General features: G+C 42.0%; 1 protein-coding gene and 1 non-coding gene across 3 annotated transcripts in view; one reads left to right on the forward strand and one right to left on the reverse strand.

The window, feature by feature from the left end:
- Cyth3 (cytohesin 3) overlaps window positions 1-23,796 on the forward strand; it is a 92,819-nt gene that overhangs the window by 5,461 nt on the left and 63,562 nt on the right. The window lies entirely within an intron of this gene.
- On the reverse strand, window positions 10,545-10,651 carry LOC114707586. Its single transcript, XR_003736673.1, has one exon. It is a non-coding gene; the product is annotated as a U6 spliceosomal RNA (small nuclear RNA).

Raw genomic sequence — 23,796 nt, forward strand, 5'->3', positions numbered from 1 at the left:
TTTTTGAGGAGATTTACATAAGATATTTATTAAGTATAGTATGTTCTCTCCATGCATTCGTTGTATTTATAGGAAACTAGTAGCTGCTCTACTTCTGAGAGCTTAAGAAGTGAATGGGATAGATGGTTTTAGAGTATCCATACAGCATGCTCTAGCAGTAATTGAGATATTGATGCGGTCCCTACCAAGTGGCAGTCCCTAGGCTTGGCACAAGGGTTGTCATCATGAGTCAGGCAGGTGAATTTCCTGTGTTCATGGAGCTTATGTTTGCATGGGGAGACAGATTTAAAAGGAAAATAGATCTCTAAATTAACCACAAATTATTCTAAATGTGTTGAAAGAGATCAAGAGGCGACGAGGAGGGTGTTGGAGGTGGGGCATGGAAGTGGTGGGGGAGATGGAAGGAAGCTCTTGGCCTGGACGGCTTCTTGGAGGAATGACTCCTTCAGGTACAGCCTGTAGGGCTGGTGATCCAGGCAGAGCCCTGTGTGTGGCTTGGAACAACAGGCAGCAGATTTCACTCACAGTGCAGGAAGCCATTTCAAACAAGGTATCAACATTAGATTTATCTTTCAATAATTTTAGCTAATGTTTATATAATGCTCTTTGTCAGGTCCTGTCTCCTGTGGTTTACATATCTTATTTACTCTTCCAAGAATTACCAGTTACAGATAGAAAAAATGAAGGGAGAGGGGAAGCTAAGTAGTTTGCTTAAATTTCACAGCGGGTAAGTGATGGAGCCATGACTTACTTGTATCTGTGTTCTTGTCAGAGTCTATAGTCTTTGTTTGGTTAGTTTTCTGGGACAAGCTCTCCCTAGGTAGTTTTGGCTGGCTTGGAATTCCCTGTGTAGACCATGCTGGTCTTGATCCCCCTGCCTCTGTCCCTCAACTGCTGGGATTAAAGACATGTGCTACCACACCTGCCTTGAGTCTATATTCTTAGCCATTGCTCACTTTACCTTTTAAGAAAGGTATTCCTGGGTCCCTAGTGACAATGGGTTAGAGGAAGAATAGAGGGTATGGGGAAAACAATAAGGAAGTTGTAGTGATCCAGGTGATAGTTATAGGAGCTTGCAGGATTGGGAAGTAGTGGTCAAAGGGGATGGAATGACATGTGACTTGTCTCCATTAAGACTTCCAGTGTAGTGGTGCTCTGGAAGCAGTGGCAGGCAGACCTTTGGGAGTTCCAGCCAGCTTGGTCCACATAGGGAGACTCTGACTCAAAACAGACAAACTAGTAAGCACTATGCATAGTGTCCCATTGCTCAGAATTAGTATACTAGCTGTTGACTGTGCGGTATGATTTTAGGTATTATTGCAAATAAGTCCTTCCATCTCAGTCTGTAGCAGAGGCTTGTCCTCTATCTCAGTTTACAGCAGTGTCATTCTCGTGGTTGCTCCAGCCCAACTTAAGGTGCTATCTTTCACTTCTCTGCCTTCGCCTTCTAACGCCCTCCCCCACCCCGTTCCTCCTCATCCTTGTTTACAGTACAGCCAGAGTGTGTTCCACTAGTCACAGTCTGTCCCGCCCTCGTCTTAATGGGACTCCTGCCCTCAGACCTTGCCATGGCCCACATCCCCCAGAGGGCTACAAGCTGTGTCTGTCAAAGGTTCAGGTTCAGAAAGGATGCTCTGTAGGCTTTGTGGGCCACATGCAGTTCTGTCAGAAATCTTCCTCCTCCCTCACTCATAACAATTCTTTAGTATATACCAAATACACACACACACACACACACACACACACACACACAATTTATATACTTTGATATATGCTACATTAAAAAAATCCATTTGTTCTCCTTGATCCCTTTGTAGGTTTTTTTTTTTTTTTTTTTTTTTTTTGGCAAGTTCTTACTGTATATGCCTGGCAGCCTGGCTGTCTTGGAACAGAGACCCTTCTGCTACCTCCCAAATGCTGGGGTTAAAGGCATTTGCCACCACATCTGGCCCTTGTATGGTTCATTGCCTTTTTTAAAAAAAGTTTGTTTTTGTTTTTTTTTTTGTTTTGTTTTTAACTTATGTGTATATGTGTCTGTAGAGGCCAGAAAAGAGTGTTAGAGTCTTCGGACGTGGAGTTTTAGGTGGTTGTGAGCCTCTTGACATGGTTCTGGGAACTGAACTCGGGTCTTCTGCAAGAGCAGCCAGTGCTCTTAGCAGCCCAGCCATCATCTTCCCATTTCACTCACTGATCTCTGTGCTAGGTACACCCCTGCCTCAGGACCTTTGCCCGAGCTGCCCCAAGGCCTTATACCCTGGCTGCCTTCCTGGTTTCATTCAGGATTTTGTGATTGCACTGTCTCCTTACCCTGAGGCCCCCCTCAGACAGCCTGTTCGAAACAGCACCCCGATGTCCTCTTTCCCTTTCTCAGCTTCCTTTTTCCAGTTCCATTTCTTTTAGCACCTAGCAGCCCCTTGCCACTGTGTATTTGTTTATTGTCCGCTTCTTCTCTCATATGTAAGTTCTAGCTGGGCATGGTAGCCTATGCCTTTAATCTGAGCCCTTGGGAGTTTCAGGCAGAAAGATTGCTGTCAGTTTGAAGACAGGGCTACATAGTGAGATCCAGTCTCAAAAAAAAAAAAGTTGTATGAATGCAGAGATATTATCTGTTGCTATGCCTTTAAGATCTAAAATACAGCTCTGTGTGTCTGTGCACATCAGGTCCTTGATAAAAATTATTTTGGTATGGTCTGTGTGTCTGTATGCATGTCTGTGTAGAGGCCAAAAGTTGATGTCAGATGTTTTTCACTCATACACATAAACAGACACATGCACATTTAAAAAAAGATAGAACTATATGAGGGCTCTCCACCTTATCTGTTAAAAATTTATTTTTATTTTATGTTTGTGTTTGAATGTTTATCTGTGTACCATATACATGCGGTGCCCACAGAGGCCAGAAGGGGGCACAATTTCACCTGGGATTGGAGTTACAGAGGGTTGTGAGCCATGTGAGTGCTGGGATTTGAACCCAGGTCTTCTGGAAGAGCAGCCAGTGCTTTTAACTGCTGAGCTACCTCTTCAGCCCCTCACATAATCTTTTGAGAAAATTGCTCACTGAACACAGGGCTCACCGGTTGACTGTGGAGCTCCTGCAATTTGCCTGCCTCCAACTTCCCAGCACTAGGCCTGCAGATGTACAGGAGCATGCCCAGCTTTTATATGGGTGCCTGGCAGCTGAACTGGAGGTGTTCACTCTTCTGCAACAGGCACTTCAGCGCTGAACCCTCTCCTAGTTCTCAGTAAATACTTTCAAGTCAGTTGTGGTTACAGTATGTAGCAAGCTCTGGTCCTATTCTCTATCTTTTTCTGTGGGTTAGAAACAGTGGTTAAAATTTGCTGTGGGGCCCTGTGGTGTGTTTTTCATGCTTAGACATTGGTGTGTATTTATGTAAGTCTCTCCTTTTTAATGATAAACTGGTGTCAACTGTATGGGTGTTTGGCAGCTAGTATGTAAATATGTAAGATGACCCACATAATGGTATATAGACTCATAGCTCTTGTTTCCTTTAACTTCCCTCACTCTGTCTTTGTCCTGTGCTGACCTCTGACGTGTTGATTCTCCACTGGTGTGGTTACAGACAATACTGAGATGAGCTCTGCAGGCTTGTCTCTCCATAAACGTGTCAGGCTTCCTGGGTCTGTTGTTGGCGTGGCTGTCACCGCTTATAGGCCTGCTTTCAGTTTTCCTAGATTCCAACAGATTGTCTTCTCATTAGGAGCTGGTGAGTGCTACTCTGATTCCCAGCAGCCTCAGCATTTTGATCCACATTCGTGTTTCGGCTGTTAAATGTCTACCTGTCTCAGGAGTAAGATGCTTTGTTGTACCTTTTTTATTCTTTTCAAGTAAATGGGTGTTTTGTCTGGATGTATGTCTACACACCAGAAGAGGGAGTTGGGTCCCATTATAGATGGTTATGAGCCTCTGTGTGAGTGCTGGAATTGAACTCTGGACCTCTGGAAGAGCAGCTGGTGCTCCCAACCTCTGAGCCGTCTCTCCAGCCCATAGCTGTAACTCTTGTTGCTTTTCTAGTAGTCGTGTTTTGGAGGCTCAGACAGATACACTGACAGCTTGGGGTTAGTGCAGGAACCTCAGAGTTGAAGATGACTTTGGGTGTTTAGCTTATTGTGAGTAGGCTTAGAGAGCAGAAGAGAGAGGTCCTATGTGTGTGTAGCTAGCTAGCGTTTTCCTGGGCCTCCTTGGCCCAGGGTCAGGACAAATCTCTCTCACCCGCCAGTCCCGCAGCTGCTCAAACCCAACCAAGTAAACACAGAGACTTATATTGCTTACAAACTGTATGGGTGTAGCAGGCTTCTTCTTATCTAGTTCTTATATCTTAAATTAACCCATATCTATTAGTCTATAGTACCACGTGGCTTACTGGTACCTTACATCTCGCTTTTCATGGCGGCAGCTGGCAGCTTCCCTCTGACCCAGACTTTCACTTCTCAGAATTCTCCTCTCTCCTTGTCGTGCCTATACTTCTTGCCTGGCTATTGGCCAATCAGTATTTTATTTACTAACCAATCAGAGCAACACATTTAACATACAGAACATCCCACAGCATGTGTGTTTTGTCAAAAATGTCTTTGCCTTCTCCTCTTTCAAAGGCTCTATTATTATTATTATTATTATTATTATTATTATTTTTACCGAGTGTACAGTTGTAGGTTACCAAGTTCATTCCCAAGATGTTGGAAGGGACCTTTCATCCACTGCCATGGGCTGGTGCAGTGCCTCTGTGGAGGAACCAGCTGAGTCTTACTGCTCCTTTGAGGCTAGAATGTCTCTCTCCCCACCTCACCTTTGGCCATCTTCTTCACTTGTTAGCTGTGTTGGGCCCAGAGGTAGTTTTTCTCTAATCTGTCCTGCCTGGGATTAGTTGCTGTCGTTTTTTTTCTTCTTGGAAGGACCATGCCAAGACTTGATCTTACATGAGATGTGCAAAATTCATGGTCATTGTCTCTTCATTGATTCCTTCTCCTGGAACTCTGATTACATGTAATTAGACTTGTCTTCTGTGTTGTAATGTGTGAATCTGAGACTAGTTTCTGTGCTTTTCAATATTTAAAATTCTGTGTGTGTGTGTGTGTGTGTGTGTGTGTGTGTGTGTGTGTGTGTGTAGATGAGTTTAAAGAAATTAATGGATGTGGGTTTTTCAGTTTCTAAACAGGACAATTATAAATTTTAAAGTGCCTCCCCCTCCTACCCCAAGTGCTTTTTAGAGACTCTCACTGTGTAATCTTGTTTTCCTGGAGTTTGCTATGTAGACCAGGCTGGCCTCAGACTCCTGTCTCTGTTTCCGGAATGCTGGGATTAAAGGCACGCATCACCACATTTGTTAGAGATTTTCTTTTTTTAATTAACACCTTTAACCCCAGCACTCTGGAGGCAGACACAAATGGACCTCTGAGTTCTAGACCAGCCTGGTCTATAGAGCAAGTTCCAGGACTAAACAGAGAAACCCTGTCTTCAAAAACAAAAAAACAAAAACAAACAAATTTTGTGTGTGTGTGTGTGTGTGTGTGTGTGTGTGTGTGTGTGTGTGTGTATTTGGCATAAGCCAAAAGAGGGTGTTAGCTATCCAGGAGCTAGAGTCAAAAGGCAACTGTGAGCCATTGATAGGTATTAGGAACTGAACTCTGGTCCTTTGCAAGAGCAGTAAGTGTACTTAACTGCTGTGCCATCATCTCTCCAGCTCTTTAAAGTGAATTGTCTTGTCGGACGTCCCATGTCCATGTCCGTGTCTCCCCTGCCCTGCCACCGCCACCACCATCCTTAGATTTTATCAACTTATCCTAAAATCTGCTGAAGATACATAAAATATCTTGACCTTTTGGGAAAACAGTAAATGATTTAAGTAAGGCTGGAAAATGGTTCTTGTCTCCATCTGACTTTTGAAATTAACTGCCTTTAAAGTTGATGTCTGGCTCTCAAATGATGTGATAGGATAGACTCTGGGATTCAGAACTGTTGTATACTCTGCCTAGAGACAGTCCAGTAAGCTATTTATTTCAGATAAATGTCTTTCAGTCCTATGTAAATATTAGGAGAGACTCACTCAAGTCAACCCAGTTGGCTAAGATGATTCTGTAATTTACTTTCACAGAGAAAATTGACTTTCTCTGCTGTCTCAGTTCTAGTAAGTCACCAGGAGCACTACTCAGTAGGGGATGGTCAGGCCCCTGCTGTAAGCTCTCAGTAGGGCTGTCGTCAGTGGCTAGGCTCCTCTCTCCCTTCCTTTAACAAACTTATTTCTGTAATTGATAAAGAAAACCAGCAATTTACTATAAAACTAAGCATTTTGATGATGACTGAAAGGTAATCACTGATTACCCCTCCCCTGTTTTCATCCAGATGTTTGGCAACATGGAGAAAACAGACTTATGCAGTTTCTAATTCACTTACATGGGAACATATAATATTCTCCGTTTACTTTGGACAGTGGCATTTCCTATTTCTGTGGACAGATGCATATGAAACACATGCTCTTGGAGTGGCGCTTGTGGTCCCCCGAGGATTCTCAGAAGGAGGAAATGGGTTGACCTATTTGGTTGCTATGAAGTAAAAACAATCTTGTTTTCTTTCTTTCTTTTTTTTGTGAACATCTGGGTTGCATTTATTATTTTCACATTCTGGAGGTTCTTTAAAAACCACAATTTGATAATATGAGAGTTCATTAAAGCAGTAATGGTTTAGCTGTTTCTAAAATTGATTTAAATAATAGGGTGGCTTATGGAGCTAAATAATTTTTTCTTTTTTATAAAGTAGTACTTAAGTAATGCTTTGTGGTTTGAAACCATAAAAATGGGACCTAGGTATTTGGTGGGGAGGAGAGCATGAGAGAAGGAAGGATTGGTCTACCTGTTCATTCCTCTGTTCCCTGTTCTGTGTGGTTTGTGATCATTGTTGTGTTTGATCCCCTATCACAAGTCCACCCTGTTTTCTTCCTTGTGCACAGAACCATGTACAGAAGATACCTCCCCATCGGGACAGGGTCCCGGTCACCCAGTCTGGGCAATCCCACTTTCCTATCACCAGTCCCGGAGGAGGGCCAGCATGAGGGCCCCTCGTAGGGTGGTTTCTTGGAGGAGTTTTCCCATCTTAAATATCCAGAGGATATGATTCTTTTCCTTACATTGGACTTTATTGAGCCTTGATGGCTAGCCCATTGAGTTCTAAGCCCACACACTTCCGGATGATGGGTTTTGCTGAGTTAATCCCCCTTGTAGCATCACTGTCTCTATACTTCCTGTCATATCAGGCAATAAAACCCTTCTTATTAGAATGGCCAGGAAGAGGTGTTGTCATTTAGAGCCAGAGGCTACTGGCCTGAGGCTGTGGGGAAGCAAGCACATTTCCTTTTCTCTCGCTCAGGAAGGATCACATTGCTGTAGATTACACAGAGAGAAGCATTTTCCTTTCTTGTAAGTATTCATTAACCATATATATTTGTCTTTTTAAGAATTGAGGTAGGGCAGGGCAGTGGTAGCGCATGCTTTTAATCCCAGCACTCAGGAGGCAGAGGCAGGTGGATCTCTGTGAGTTCGAGGCCAGCCTGGTCTACAGAGTGAGTTCCAGCCAAAGCTATTACACAGAGGAACCTGTCTTGAAAAACTAACAAAAAATCCTGAGGTAGGTTATATTTTCTTTTTGAGATTAACACTTTGTTCTTCTGCATAAAATGTGTAAACAAAATTATATTTTCATATGCTTAGGATATTTTTATAGTTGAATTTGGCAGACTTTTATGATTATAATTCTTTCAGCATAAATATTTTTTTAAGCACAGTAAGTAAAAGTGGTGCAGGCATTGGCAACTTAACATTCTATTAGAAGACAGGACTCCCTTGTAGTTCTCAGTAGAGAGGAAATAAAAGAAAATGATCAAGAATGCCCTTTGCCAAGTTTCACTAATTAGATTAAAATTTTTTTGAGTTGAGAAAAGATCAGACAAATGAATTCATTTTTGTTTGTGTTAGAGTATGGGAAAATAGAGGATTTTAGCATCTTTTAAATGTTTGGCCTGTTCATGTGACAAGGCTGTAGATCCCAAATGTGGGAGGTTGAGTGATTGCAGACTTTAATTCAATACGTGACTGCATTTCTGAGCATGAAAGCTTTGAGAAGAAAATGATGCCTTTCACTGCCATATAGAAAGAAAATCTTCGTAGGGGACAAACTTCTACAACACTGCACTTTTTCAGGAATCATAGGCTATCTGTGATTCCCAAAGGAGCATAATTTTAAAGCTTAGCTTTCTTCTTTTTTAGAGACTGACTCTTGCCCTATCGCCCTGGCTGAACCTTTTTTTTTTTTTCATCTAAAATAGGGGCTAGGCTCTATGCTAGTCTTCACTTCAGACTGGTCTTTGCATACTCTGCCTCTTGTTCCCCAGACCTTGTCCCATGGCCTTCACTCCCGGTGACAGCATTAGAGGAGGACATATGTGTCCCACCCTCAGTTAGCTGTTGGGGTAGTAGTTCTGTTTCATAAAATGCCTTATAATGTGGCTGGACATGCAGAACATGACTAATTTTTCTTTTTAAATCTGGAAAGAACATAAGCTGTTTCCCCTGGGATTCTGCCGCTATTAATGCTTTGACATTTAGTTTTTAGATTTTAAGTTTCTGTTAACCTTCACATTGCCTCTACCTCTCTCCTTCACAGTAAAGGACAATTGGACTTGCTTGTCTTCTTGTCAATTATTATGGGTTATTTTGGTCTTGCATTTGAAGAGGGGTGGAGGCCATCTATTTTAGAATTGTTTTCATGAATTCCACATCAAAACTTTTATTTAACTTTCCCAATTTACCTATAAAGTATTTGTTTTTGTGTTTGGTTCTGGTTTTTCAAGACAGGGTTTTGTTTTGTAGCCTTGGCTGTCCTGAGACTCATTCTGTAGATCAGGCTGGCCTCTAATTCACAGAGATCTGCTTGCCTCTGCCTCCTGAGTGCTGGGATTAAAGGCGTGCACCACCACTGCCACCCAGCCAAGGTTTCTGATAGGGTAGAAAAAATTTAGTCTGGCTAGGGATGAAGCTCAGTGATGTGAAGCTCTGGGCTCTGTCCTCAGCACCACCACAGTGAAGCTTGGTGCTGGCTGCCCAGGAGTTGAGAATTCACAAGTTTGCTCTTGGGGCCGCTGCTTTAGCAGAACGTTTCTTAGAGGAGCTCTCCAGTCTCAGGAATTTGGTGTGGCTGGTTACTGCTCAAGAACCATAGCTGGCTGGATTAGTGACTGGAGATTTCAAGAACAGATTTTTACAGGTGGGCCTTTTCCTTAATGAAAGAGTGGTAAAGTTGTTGGTGGCACTGATTAAAGGGAAGAAGGCTGACCTGCCTGGGCTGCACTGCTGACCACCTGAGCATTATCCCACATGTAAGCTAGAGAGAGTAGCCTTTACTTTACGAGAATTGAACCTGATGTTCTTAGTTCCTAATGTTCCAAACATGCCTCTTTCTTATCTCCATGTGGAAATAGTTTCTTCCATACATTAACTGGATTTTGGAACTGTAGGATTGCCACAGCACTTGGTAGGCAGCCTTTTCCATTACCAGCCCTCATTTTGGCTGACATGATAGGTGTCATGTTGCTGGAGATAGCCATGCAACCATTTTTTCCTAAATAGGGTCTGGACAGGCACCTACCACCTCTTGTTGTCTGTAACTTAACAGTGTTTTTGCCTGTTTCCTGTATTCTAGGTTAGTCATTGAGAATAATTCCTCCTTCATGGCAGAAGAGTCAACTGTCTAGGCTGAGAGTTTGTTCTGAGTCTTTGTGCTTAGATACATAGAGAGACATTTTGAACCCAGTTGTTAAACTTGGCATTGACATGTATATTGTTTCTAGTTTCCTGATTTGTGTAAGTTATGCTCTCTGAGCTTCAAACTTCTCATTTGTGAAATAAATGTTTAAAAATATAAGTGAAATTGTCAGATAGTAGGCACTCATATCTACTAGCCCTCAGTGTATTGAGCCCCTTGCCTGCCCCAATTCACAGAGCCAGCAGAGTGAGCTTCTGTTTTTGGGGTGCAGGAAAAACTTGTGATTGGCAAGGCAATTAATGTAATTTTTCTCTCCAAACTTGGTATTTTGAAAGTATTCAAATATATAACGTTTTTTTTTCAAAGAATGGTACAATAAATACTTCTATACATTTACCATTGGACAGCTAAGTTCAGAGTCAGCAATTCAAATTTCATTTGTATGTTTTCTTCATCCTAATAACTGGAAACCCTCTGTCTTTTTACATTAATGAATTGCTAACATTTTGTTCATTTTCTGCCTCTTCATATAATTTAAATGGTGTGTGTTTGTGTAGGATCTATTTGAAAGTTGGTTACAAGTGTCATTACATTTTCTCCTTAAATCCTTTAGTGTTTGGTTTGCTGTGGACAGTCTTCCACTTAAAGAGTAACAGCAGTTCCTGTTGGACAGTGGGTCTCAGCTCTTGGGAGGCTGAAGCAGGATGTTGCCTGTGCTACTCTAGTGAGTTTTAGACTAGCCTGGCAGTCAGACCTTGTTTTTTTTTTTTTTTTTTTTTTTTTTTTTTTTTTCACGAATTTGCGTGTCATCCTTGAGCAGGGGCCATGCTAATCTTCTCTGTATCGTTCCAATTTTAGTATATGTGCTGCCGAAGCGAGCACCAGACCTTGTTTTAAACACACACACACACACATACACACACACACACACACACACACACACACAGCAATTCCATAGTATTTTGCATATAGTGCAAATTCAGTTTTCCCTGATTATTCTCAAGGAGTCTTTTCAAACTATTTTTCTTTTTAAACATTATTTATTTTATGTGTATGGGTGTTGTGCCGGATACCACATCTATACCACGTGTGCCTGGATACCACCTGTATACCGGATATCCATGAAGGCCAGAAAAGGATGTCAGATCTCCTGGGACTGGCGTTACAGAAAGTTGTGAGTTGCCATGTGGGTGCTAGGACTCTAACCTTGGTCCTCTGGAAGAGTGAGCTAATGCTTTTAACTGCTGTGCCATCTGTCCAGCCTCACCATTTTTCTTACATATTTAGCCTCTAATTAAGATTTACATCATATTGTTAGTCTCTTTTTTTTGATGAATATAATCTTAGTGTCTAATATTCTTTGCAAACTGTAGACTAGATTATGCATATGAGCAAGAGAGAGGTGTGCGTTAGTTTCTTCTTTAATGCTACTTTCATTATGAATACCTTAAAGTCATCTTCTTAATTCAAGGTCAAAGTTGTACTCATTTCTTGTGTTTTTTGGTAAGTGTGGCCTAAGTTGGTAACCAAAAGAAGTGACTAAAAGGCTCAGATGTTGATGAACTGTGTGTGGGTGAATTGGGAACCAGCATGCACAATAGTTTTTTAGACCCACACCCATATGGAGGTGATTAGTTGTCTGGCTTAACATAGTAAAGATTTTATTTGAATATTTGGCCAGGGTTTTATAATGAAATGAACTTTAGGATTGGAGAATTTAGACAAACTGTAGTTACATAACAAAAAAAAAGATGCTTTGCTGTTGCATCCTTGGATATAGAGCAAACTCTCTTGGGAATGAGTCTTTCTTTTTTCCCTCCCTCCCTCCCTCAGTGCTTTCTTGAAGGCTTTAAAAAGAAATTAGCTTTAGTTGCAGCTGAAGCCAATACAGGATCCAGCTGTAACTTTTTGTTGTTGTTCTTACATCCGGTGATGGTCATAGCAAACTCATTGTATGAAAATTCAATAAAGGAAAAGGGCAGGGTGGGAAAGAAATGACACCCTATAAAAGCATTCAAGAAATAGCAACAGGATCCAGGAGTCTCTTGTTCAGATGACTGGTTTAAATTCCATTCTGAAGTATTAATTCTGTTTGTGACTAGTCTAGTAGGCGTTTTAGTTTTTTTCCCTTTTAATATTATGCACACACCATGTAACCAGAGAGTGTACGTGAGGCTGACACATTTTCAGTGGGAGGCAGAAAATAGTAACGTGTGAGAACCCAGAGGGCCTAACCCGTTCCTCATGCAAAACAGAGTGAGAATTCTTCAAAATACTGTTTTTGCTTAAGGTGGGGTAGAGACAGTATTACTCCATTAAAGAAAGCCAGGTTCTGTATTTTTTCCTGGAATGCTTCTATGTATGCATTTAAGCCATTAAGTTCCAAATCAGCAGTTCAATCAAAAATTTAATTTGCATCTATTTCAGTCTACTTACTAGAAAGCTGTTGCATCTTGGCATCTTTTAAGGACCAACTATATATTATTACCCTGTAACTGAAGGTGAGTTTCATCTTTTAAAATAGTTTTTGTGATTAGTGGACTGACTGTAAGGCTAGTGGTTTTCACACACTTGTGCATCTCAGATATTTTGTTTTTCTTTTGTGTGTGTGTGTGGGCGTCACATTTCTCATATTTCTTCTAATTGTAGCCAGACATCCTGTTTGGGAGCTATTTGAGACCAGTTTTGCCTGTGAAGAAATCATGCAGTCTGTGGAGCCTTCTTAGTTATTCTTCTTAGATTTGATTTTATAGGCAGGTTTCCTTGAAAACCCTCGCACACTATTTTTAGATGTACATTTCTATGGTTGGGGCATTAGTAATATATACCTATTAGCACAGAAATGTTCACTATCTAAAGGTTATATAGACTTTACAGAAAAACAAGCTACTGGAGCTTTCGTGGATGTAAAGGACTAGCTAGCAATGTTGGGCAAATTGAAGGGAAAAGAGTCTACTTTGTAGAGTGTTGCTGGGTCTGTGCCATCTTGGGCATAATTTTGAAGTATCCTTCCCTATTTTACAGTAAGAAGAGTCCTGTCTCCTTGGTCCTCACTAGTTAATTTTCTGCCTCTCACTGAAAGATGTGTTTTCATAACTGAGACACTTCCTTCATGTCTTCCCCACTTCTTTCCCCATTAGTGCTTCCTACCTTTTTTTTTTTTAATTTAGAATGGTCTAGTAGCTTACTTTTCTTAATGATTTGTTTTTTTAATAGATCTGTTAGAGTTTTAGATCTTACTACAGTTTTTTTCTTTTTTTTTTTTTTTTTTTTTTTTTTTTTTTTTTTTTTTTTTTTGTTTTTCGAGACAGAGTTTCTCTGTGTAGCTTTGCACCTTTCCTGGGTCTCACTGTAGCCCAGGCTGGCCTCGAACTCACAGTGATCCGCCTGGCTCTGCCTCCCGAGTGCTGGGATTAAAGGCGTGCGCCACCACCGCCCAGCTATTTTTTTTTTTTTTTAAAGAACTAAAATTCGCGTCATAACAGTAACATTTGGTGGGGGACCCAGTGTGAGGATTGACTGGGGCCTGGCCTTGCACGTATTGGGCACACCACCACTGAACTGTATCCTCAACCCATAAGTGCTCCTTCCTCCCTTTCTTTGTTTTTGGATTTTTGAGACAGTGTTTCTCTGTGCAGCCCTTGCTGTCCTGGAACTCACTCTGTAGACCAGGCTGGTCTCTAAAACAGAGATCCGCCTACCTCTGCCTCCTAAATGCTGGGATTAAAGGCTGTGCCACCACTGCTTCGCAAATGTTACCCTTTTAAAGTGTGCAGTTGAGGGCTCAGTTGGTGCAGAACGTTTGCATAGCATGAATGAATTCCTGTATTCCATCCCTAGTACTACACAAACTGGGTGTGGTGGTGAAGGCCTATAATCCTAGTATGGGGCAGGATCGGGGTGTGGGGGTGGGGTAGAGGTCAGAAGATTGGGAGTTTAAGGTCATCCTTAAACTACAGAGAGGTCAAGGCTAGTCTGGATTACATGAGACAGCTGTCTCAATTTTTGAAGAAGTTGAACAGATTTTAGTATCTTCACTAAATTGTGTAACTATGGCCACTTTTTTATTTTTGAACATTTGTATCACTTCACAAACCCTGTCCTTGCCTCTAGTCTCCCCACGTGGCAACCACTTACCTACATGCATCCATGGTTCAGGATGGGTGTGGAGACAGGTGAGATCCTTGGGAACTTGATGTCTAGCCAGTGTAGTGAAAAGGCAGACTCTGGCTTCAGTCAAAGCTTGTGTTAAAAGGCGGCCGGGCAGTGGTGGCACACGCCTTTAATCCCAGCACTCAGGAGACAGAGGCAGGCAGATCTCTGTGAGTTCGAGGCCAGCCTGGTCTACAGAACAAGATCCAGGAAAGGCACCGAGAAGCTACACAGAGAAACCCTGTCTTGAAAAACTAAAAAAAAAAAGAAAAAAGAAAAAGGCAGGGGTTGGTGAGAGGGCTGGCAATATGGCTTAGTGAGTAAAAGGGCTTGCTGCATAAACCTGAGAAACCTGAGTTTGGTTTCTGGAACCCATATAAGAAAGCTGAGGTGGTAGCCAGCAAGCATCTTTATTTCCAGCACTGCTGTGGTGAGATGGGAGGCAGAGGTAGTGGTATTGCCTAGAAATTCTCTAGCAGCTAACATGCAGAAACAAGAGAGAGCCTGCCTCCACAAGGTGGAAAGTGAGAAGCATTCCTCAAGAGTTGTCCTCTGACCTCTACAGACAGGTCATGGTACCCCTTTCCATCCACCTCCCACAGTAGTATAAAAAACAAGGCAGAGAATGAGAGAGGAAGGCGCACTGGACCTGAGAGCACATATGGACAGATGAGAGAGCACATTCCTGTACCCTCCACCACATGCAAAAGGAAAAGATGGAGTTTCAGTTTAAGTACCTCTAGATAGAGCAGGACTCTTGTGGTCTCTCAGTGTATATGAACAGGTGCATGAGAGGTAGAAGTGTGTTGTCTGGAAGATGTTTACTCTGAAGACCAGTGCATTGGTAAAAGGAGCTGTGATAAATTCTTAACTTCTGAGAGACTCCAGCATGATCACAGTAGAGGACGTAGGACACCAAACTTTCATCCCCCATTCACTCTGAAATCCTGACAGACAGGAAAATTAGAAACTGCTCACAATGAAAAAGACGAGGACAGGGGGTGGGGCAAGTAAAGAGGCCGTGCATCACAAGATAAGTAAGTTCTGTATGTCTAATGTGTGGATGGCGGCTGTGGTCAGTACTGTATCATACACCTGGAATTGACCAGTTTAGTTCCATCACATTCGGTAACTGTTTGAGGTGGCCGTGTTTATCAGCTTGAATGGCAATCAACTCAATATATATGTATACTAGACAGCTCTTTGAAACAGGGCATCATTTTTGGCAGAGTAGGACAGACTTGAACTCAGAGATGTGTGCCACCACACCTATCAGATGCATATGATGAATCTGTCAGTTATGTTGTGATTTTAAGTGGAGAGAGACAAATACAAGGAAAGGCCCTTTTGCAGAAGGGAGAGCTAAGCTGTTTGAAGGAACAGACATTACATACAAACAGATGGACAGAATGAAGGGTTTTTTTTTTTTTTTTTGAGATAGTTCCTTTGTAGCCGAGATGGGCTTTGAACTGATCCTCCTGCTTCCACCTCCATAGTGGACAAGGTGACAAGTTTGTGCCACCATGATGGGTGTGAGAATAGGGATTTAGAAGAAACAGGAAAGGCTCTTGGCAGCCCCTTACGAGGCTATGCTTGGGCAAGGGTGGTGAGTGTGGAAATTGTGTCACACACAAACTGGATTCAAAAGGCCATCTGGAAGCCATTGTGCTAGAATGTTCCCCACATTCTTCCCTCTGTTTGTTCCTTTTCCTCTTTAGTAAGGGCATAGCTGATAGATATTTATTTTTAGACAAACATTTCTCTATAAAAATTAAATTCCCTGTCTGGAGGGAAATTGGGGCTTTCTGGGCATATACCCACAACCCTAATAAAGTTGTTTATTTTTATTTTTGCCTTCTGAGCCTGTCAGCTCTTTATTTGACCTTTTACCATGATGGAAGGCAGTGGCTAGGCTTTGCTTATGAACCCCAAAGGTAAGGTACTTTCTCACTCAAAATGCAAACTCAAGAAGGAAATCTACTGAGAGAAGACACTTGACTACAACACTGAAGGATGCCACATAGTTAACTCCATCTCACTTTTAAATGTGTACAGACAGCAAGGATATCCAGATGGGTGGAAAAACCCAACAGCATGAAAGAGAATTTAATCCAAAATATTTTTAGAAAGAATAGCTCACTCCAAAAGAAAGAGAATTGAGAAGATGGAAGAACACAGAAGAAATGATCATTGGCAACTTGGAGGGAATATGTGAATAGGTACTAGAATTCCCCTACCTTCCTGTCTCCCTTTCTCTTGAATCAGCAGTTTCTGATAGAATTGATTGAGGGGAAAAAAGGTGAAAAGCTGAATCATAATAGGTGGGATCAGGGTAAAGAAATATGAGGGCCCGACTTATTCACTGTGTTTCCTAAGAATTAGTACAGGGCTACAAGAAACAATGTAAATTTTGATATGGGTTCTGCTAATTTGGGAAGTAGGGAAAAAAGGCTGGATGATGGATCACAAATGACTCCAGGCAGCCAGGGGTGGATTTGTTCCTGCACAGCAATTAGATTCAGGAGCCCTTGGGCTGGGAGGCCATAGGACACATGTGGACTCCATATGCTCAGAACTATGGAGGCTGCTGCCTTCACGCTGCAGCCTTTCTCCTGGAGCAGTGGGCAGCATTCCAACCACCTGGAGTGGAAACCAGGTCAGAGTTAGATACAGACACCAGAATCCGGAATCAACAGGATGGTTTACCCAAGGAGACTTGTGAGTGCTGGGAACTGAACCTGGGTCCCCTGGAAGAGCAGCCAGTGTTCTTAACCACTAAGCCATCTCTCCAGCCCATTAAATCTTTTCTTTTTCTTTTTTTTTTTTAAAGATGAAAAAGGCCATAGGCCAAGCTGAAAACTAGTTGATTGAGAGACAGAATTATGAAGTGAAATGAGTATGCCAAGAGAAAGAAAATAATACTACTAAATGCATTTGCAGATTTTTGTTTGTTTTGTTTTGTTTTTCGAGACAGGGTTTCCCTGTGTAGTTTTGGTGCCTGTCCTGGAACTTGTTCTGTAGACCAGACTGGCCTTGAACTCACAGAGATCTGCCTAGCTCTGCCTCCCGAGTGCTGGGATTAAAGGTGTGCACCACCGCCTGGTGCATTTGCAGAATTTTAAACTCTGTTAGGATCCATGAGGAAGAAAATTGGCCATGTGGGAAGTTAATGAGTGCTTGTTCATGAGAAGTTACTAAAACAAAACGGAAACAGTCATCAGAGGTACAATGAAAAGTATCTTTGAGTTTAAAGAAAAACAGCAGATGCTTTTGTATATTCAGTAGGCTTATTCTGCATCAGGTGAAATTAGTGGAAAGAAAAATTTAAGTTTTAAGGACAAAACACTCTAAAACAGCCTTACTGAAGCAAATATGTGTAGGGAGTTACTTAGGAAGTAACATCCTTACATCAGGATGCAACTTCACTGCAACGTTGTTGGATGGAGTAAGGCTGAGAGAGTTGAGGGGAAAAGATTGTATTCAAGAATTAATCACCCTAATTGTTAATTTGTGAAGGCAACTGAAAAGTGCTCTCTGCAAATGCAGAGAAGATTGAGCCAGTGGAGTAGGGACATGGCTCAGTTCATAAAGTACTTGCCTTGTAAACATGAGGACCTGAGTATGGATCCCAGCACTGATGCAGAAAGCCGGGTGTGGAGGTATAGGTCAGTATAGCTCAGTGCCGGGATAGAGATAAGCCTGGGAGTTTGTCTAGTCTGTGAGAGCCTATCTCAAAAGTAAGAAGGAAGACTGAGAAGAAAGCACCCTATATTGACCCCATCCTACATTGACCTCTGGCTTCTGAGTGCATGCCCACATATGCACATGTGCATGCAAAGGGTGGACCTAGCATGTAGGCTTCAGTGGGAGCTCTCCCATTCTTGGATTGAAGTTGCAGGCACCAGCATGTCCTTTCTGTTCAAGGACGTGGGGTCTTCTCTGCAATCTTTCTGATGCCATCTGGGAGTTTTTCTGTAAAAAGAAACAACTTTTTCATAGATGCAGACACTCAACTAAAGACTTAATTGATGTGCCTGAAATCAGCTTTCCAAATCAGAAATCTGAAACGGGAGGATTACTTGTATCCAGCATTCAAGGTCAGCCTGGGTGACATAGTAAAAGAATGCTTATTAATGGCAAAAAAACCATTAATAGCTTAAAAATGATAAATAACTTAAAAATGAGAAAGTTGTGATATTAAAAACACAAAACCAGAACACTGTCATTGAAATTTAAACATAAAATTGTTTAATTATAAGCTTAATCATTAGAATGAATTCAATGAGAATACAAAACAATTTAAGTGGGGGGCTGGTTATCTAATAGCAATTCTATAAAATGACTCTGGGACTCAGAGAATCTGATAGAAAGAAGCTGGCCAGTTTTGGTGGTGGGGTGGGTCAGGAAATTTTGGAAGAAGGTAAGGACCCAGACTTGGTTTTACTTTTGACATTGATAATTACAAAAATGCACTCGGGAGGCAGAGGCAGGCAGATCTCTATCAGTTGAAGGCCAGCCTGGTCTACAGAATGAGTTCCAGGACAGCCAGGACTACACCCTGTTGTGAAAAATAGTATTAAAGGTGACCACTAGAAGATTCAAAGTAAAATGAAGGCATTTCACATCAGAGGAAATAAAAAGCAATTTTGATTATAGGATCAGGTCATACCAGGCAAAAGTAGTGTGGTCTTGTCCCCCACCCCCATTTGGTTCGGAGTACAGTTAGATGCTTTGGCTGTGTTTTAGAAATTTTGTGTACATACATACGTGTTGTGTGTTCATGGCTTCGTTTATGAAGACCAGTGGTCAGCATCAGACCTCTTCCTCTTTTGCTTTCCACTTCCACTTTTTCATTTCTTTTCTTTCCTCCTCCTCTTTTTTTTTTTTTTGGAGACAGGGTTTCTTTATGTAGCCCTGACTGTCCTGGAACTCACTCTATAGACCAGGCTGGCCTTGAACTCACAGAGATCCACCTGCCTCTGCCTCCAGAATGCTGGGATTAAAGGCATGAACTATCATCACCCTGCTGCTTTCTACTTTTTTTTTTTTTGAGACAAGGTCTTGCTGAACCTGGAGCTCTTGGCTAGACTGCCTGGCTTGCTAATCCTGGGATGTTCCTGTCTCCAGTTCTCACCTCTGCCCCCACCTCTTGCCTTGTACTGGGATAATGGAGGTGTGTGGCTGCTCCTTTAAAAAAAAAAAATGGGTGCTGGAGATCCAGACTTGGGTCATGCTTGTGCAGCAAGTGCTTTTCCTAGTGACATCATCTCCCCACCCCTACTTTAGGATGTCTTTAAGCAGGTACCTTCATGTGTAGGTTTTTAATAGGAAACATGGAACATACTTGTTTAGAATTTTGATCTAAGATCCATCCCAAAATTCTTGTGACGTATTTTTAATAGATCTTTATTAATTTCTTAGAGGTTGGAGATGGATTAGGGTATGAACACATTGTCTCAACGGCGTACTTTCTCCAGGATCTTGAATTCTGTAATAAAAAGAAATGAAGAGTAATGTGAGAGGCCCGAGGCCCCACTGCAGCATCTGAGGACAAGGGGTGGGGTGGGGATGTGGGGTTGTGTGGAGTGTGGGGGTGAGGATTTATGGGGCCTGAAACTTAATTGGAAGCCCCACTTTAAGAGAAAATCTACCCAGCATGGTAGCATACATCTTTAATCCCAGCACTCTGGTGTTGCCAGAGTCTTCCTGCCTTGCCCACAGTCAGGCAATCCTGTCACCCCCATCCACGCCGCTCAGCCAACAAGAACACAGAACTTATATTGCATACAAATGTATGGCGTGCAGGCTTCTAACTTCTTATTTAAGTACCATTTCTAGAATCTATACCTTGCACTGGCAACATTCACATCTTTGCTGCGCATCTGGCAGTCAGTCTTCTGCTTCTGTCTTTTATTTCTCTCTGTTAGTCCGCTATCTTCTGCAGCACAGCCATAGGTTTATTTATGATCAATCAGAAACAATACAACCATCCCACAAGCAAGTCAGACATCTCAGACACCTGCACAGCCAGGTCTAATCATCCTCTATGCGGACCTGCTGGGTAACGCCACAAAGAACCCAAGAAGGGCTCCCACAGGACATACATTAACATCCCACAGCACTCTGGAGGCAGAGGTAGGGGGATCTTGAGTTTGAGGCCAGCCTGGTCTACAGATCCAGTTCCAGACCACCCAGGACTATGCAGAGAGACCCTGTCTTGGGGAAAAGAATACAAATGTGGGTCTCAGGCATTGAGTTGTAGTGGAAGAAGTCATTGTAATTTAACATGTTTTAAAAAGTGTGTAAAAGTAGTAACAACTCAAAACTTAGTTAATTTAACAAATTAATAACAGCTATTTTATAGTCTTGGTACTTTCTCATACTTTCTACAGCTTTTGTTGTCCACTCTAGCTAATTGATAATCTCCAAGCATGAAAGTCTTGTGGCGTTTTACTACAAAGAGATGAAGAAGATAACCCCTATTTTCTGTAAGGCGTTGTCTGAGAGGCCACTGGGTATTCCAGTTCCGAGGTGATAGGTTAGAACTAGTGGTCTTTGTTACTTTTCTCACTGCAGTGATAAAGTACCTCCCAAAAGCAACCTGGGGAAAATGAGGTTGGGTTCACAGTTGAGGTACAGTCTGTCATTGCAGGAAGACTAGGCAGCAGGAGTAGCATCCACTTACGTACATCCACAGCCAGGAAGCAGAGAGAGACGGACGCTGCTGCTCAGCCACCCTTCTCTGTTTTATGTAGTTCACAGGATAGTGTCATCCATATAGGATGAGTCTTTTTGGTTCAGTTAATTAGTTAACCTAATCTAGAAAGTCCCTCATGGATATGCCCCAGAGGTTTGTTTCCATGGTTAGATATGTTTCCATTTTAGATACTGTCAAGTTGACAGTGTTAGCTATCACATCCACTTTGGAGGTCGTTAACTTGTAGGTAGTGATTAAAACACTGGGGACTTGGGTTTGGTAAAGAGAAGGGGGACAGAGCTGAGGGCATTGTGGGTGGTGATGTGTAGAGACCAGAGAGGATGGGAAAGAAGCCCCCTCCCCTTTTTTGAGACTAGGTCTTGAGTAGCCTATGCTAGGTCTTACCTTAGCTTCCTAATTCCAGAGACTTAACCCTTTTATTAACAGACTTTATTTTAGAGCAATTTTAGGCAACAAAACTGGGCAGACTATAGAGTTCCCTTATTCAGTAGTCACCTCCATCCTTTGTCTGTGGTTTTCTTTTCTGTAGTTTCATTTTCTTATGGTTCACTTTGGTCTCAAAATACTGAATGGACAGTTCTAGAACCATTCAATAGTTTTAAGCAACTTTCATTACAATATGTTACAGTAGTCAGCTGCTTTAAATCTCCGAAAGTTCCTAAATAATAAATTAAACCTTATTTAGCTAGCTATGTAGGAATGTACACACACACACACACACACACACACACACACACACACACACACACATACATTGGTAGTATGTGTAGTTTTAGTTGTCTCCTAGAGGTCTTGGAACATGTTCCTAAAGATAAGCAGGGAGTTCTGTACTTCCTGCCCACCCACTCTTTCCCCCGCTGTTAACACCCCCTGCTGCAGCAATACATGTGTGAAGTTCATGTGGCAGTCACCTGCTAGTTGCTTTGACAAAAATAAGGGAAAAAGGAATTATTTTGTCTTGAAGTTTGAGAAGTTTCAGCCTGTGACTGACCACCTGGCCTGGTGTTTCTGGGACCATAGTGAGACAGGAGCATCAGGATGGAAGAGCATTGATGGAGGAAGGCTGCTCACCTCACAAGAGCCATGTCTTTCAGTCACCAACTTCTTCCAACCAGGTCCTAGCATGAACTGTTGATAAAACTGTTAGTTTGTTGATAGTTAGAATCCTCATGATTCATTCACCCTTCAAAAGCCTGTCTGCTGACAACCAAGTCCTTCACACACAAGGGCATTATGGAAATCTACATTATGGAAATCTACACTGGTACATCACTATTTCTTGCCCAAGGTCCAAGGTATATATTGGATATCATCTTAATGGATGTATTCTACAAATCTGAAAGTGAACAGTGTGCATTTTTTCATTGTGTCACAGAGTGGTTGCACTGAAGTCTCCCTCCCATTTCCTAATCCTTCCTCCTTCTCCACTCCTGTCTTTGGTCCTGGGAGTGGAACCCAAAATCTACACTACTCTGAGATACATCCCCAGTGTACAGGACTTTAAAACATTTTTTATTTTTGCACAGTATACTTCTCTGTATGTATAGGTTATTTACATTCCACTGTACATTGCAGTCCTTTCCCCATGCCTCACCCCTTTTGGTTTTTCGAGAAATGGTTTCTCTGTGGAATAGTCCTGGCTGTCCTGGAACTCACTCTGTAGACCAGGCTGGCTACTCACAGAGATCCATCTGCCTCTGCCTCTCGAGTGCTGGGATTAAAGTTGCGTGCCACCACTGCCTGGCACACTGCATTTCTTTACAAGGAATACTCTCTAGTATACTTTATTAAACATACTGCTTTTTGTCTTCATTGAACTTCATCTTGGGTATTAGCATTCCCTTCTTTAATCTGACCATTTTTTTTCTCCTTTTCTTTTTAAAAGTAAGGAATTTCCTTTAATGGGAACTGTTAAGCAGTTACCTGTAGGGGGAGGGTTATGCTTAATTGTGAACCCCAGTGTTATTTCTTTTGACCACAAATGAAACAACTAGATACCAAGTTCCATAATGCTTATAATTTTTAATGGACATGTACTTAAGAAGCAATTAATTTAAAGGAGAATATATCTGACTCTCAATATTAATATTAATAGTTAATTCATGTCCTTGTTGCTATAGTTCATTTCCTGAGTTTGGCAACCATTTGTAAGGGTGCTTGATAAGACCTAACAGTTGCTTTAGATAGTTACAGTGTTTTCTTTTGTAAATTAGAATGTTTGCACAGAGCCAACTCCACTAATTGTACATCTCAGGCAAATTGGTGTGTACACTGTGCTCTAGCAACAGAGAGCAAATACTTCCTGAGTGTCGTGAAATCTTTTTTTTTCCTTTTGTGTTTTGCCTTTCTTGTCTTCTCTGGAAATTAGATGAATTTGAGACTTCCAGGAGGAAGTGAAGACACATTAGTAACCAATTCCCATGGATTGTGTGGATGTATACATAGAATATACATGTAATTAGCAACGACTCCTAGGTGAACAAGCGCTTCATGCTTGTGTGTGTCTGTGTGTGCATGTATGTGTGTGAAGGCTAAAGGCTGATGTCTAGTGCTTTCCCCTACCTGTCTCCACCTTTTTATTCTTGAGACAGGGTCTCTCACTAGATCTGGAGCTTTCCAGTTGGCTAGGCCAACTGATTGGCCAGTGAGTTCCAGGGATCTTCCTGCCTCTAGCTTCTCAGTGCTTGGGTTACATATATGTGAATTTTAGAACACCTGACTTTTTATGTAGGTGCTAGGGATCCAAACTCAGTCCTCCTTCTGTCTACTGAGTCATCTCTCTAGTTCCTGCACATGTTTTAAAGTAGAAATCAGAACAGAATGGATGAAGAGCTAGTGCTTGGTCTCGGTTAGTGATGGCATGTATTCCCGAGATTCATTGTCCTGTGAAAACTAATGGAGCCCAGGTTGCCCTCTAGGCTACTGTGCCTAGTCCTTTCTTCATTCCCATGTGCCTTGAGGGCCTGGCCCCAACCATTGTACTCTCCGCTGCTTGACTATTACGGTGGTTTGTGTATATATAGAGTTCTGAGAGGACCGAAGCAAGGTCCTGAGCTGCTGGAGTCAGATAAGTTTCTGTACCCCAGGTACTGTTGTTTTATTATGTGTATGGGCGTTTTGCCTGCATGTATGTATGTCCATCGTATGCCTGTCTGGT

The sequence above is a fragment of the Peromyscus leucopus genome, chromosome 23 (assembly GCF_004664715.2).
Source record: "Peromyscus leucopus breed LL Stock chromosome 23, UCI_PerLeu_2.1, whole genome shotgun sequence".
Lineage (NCBI taxonomy): Eukaryota > Metazoa > Chordata > Mammalia > Rodentia > Cricetidae > Peromyscus > Peromyscus leucopus.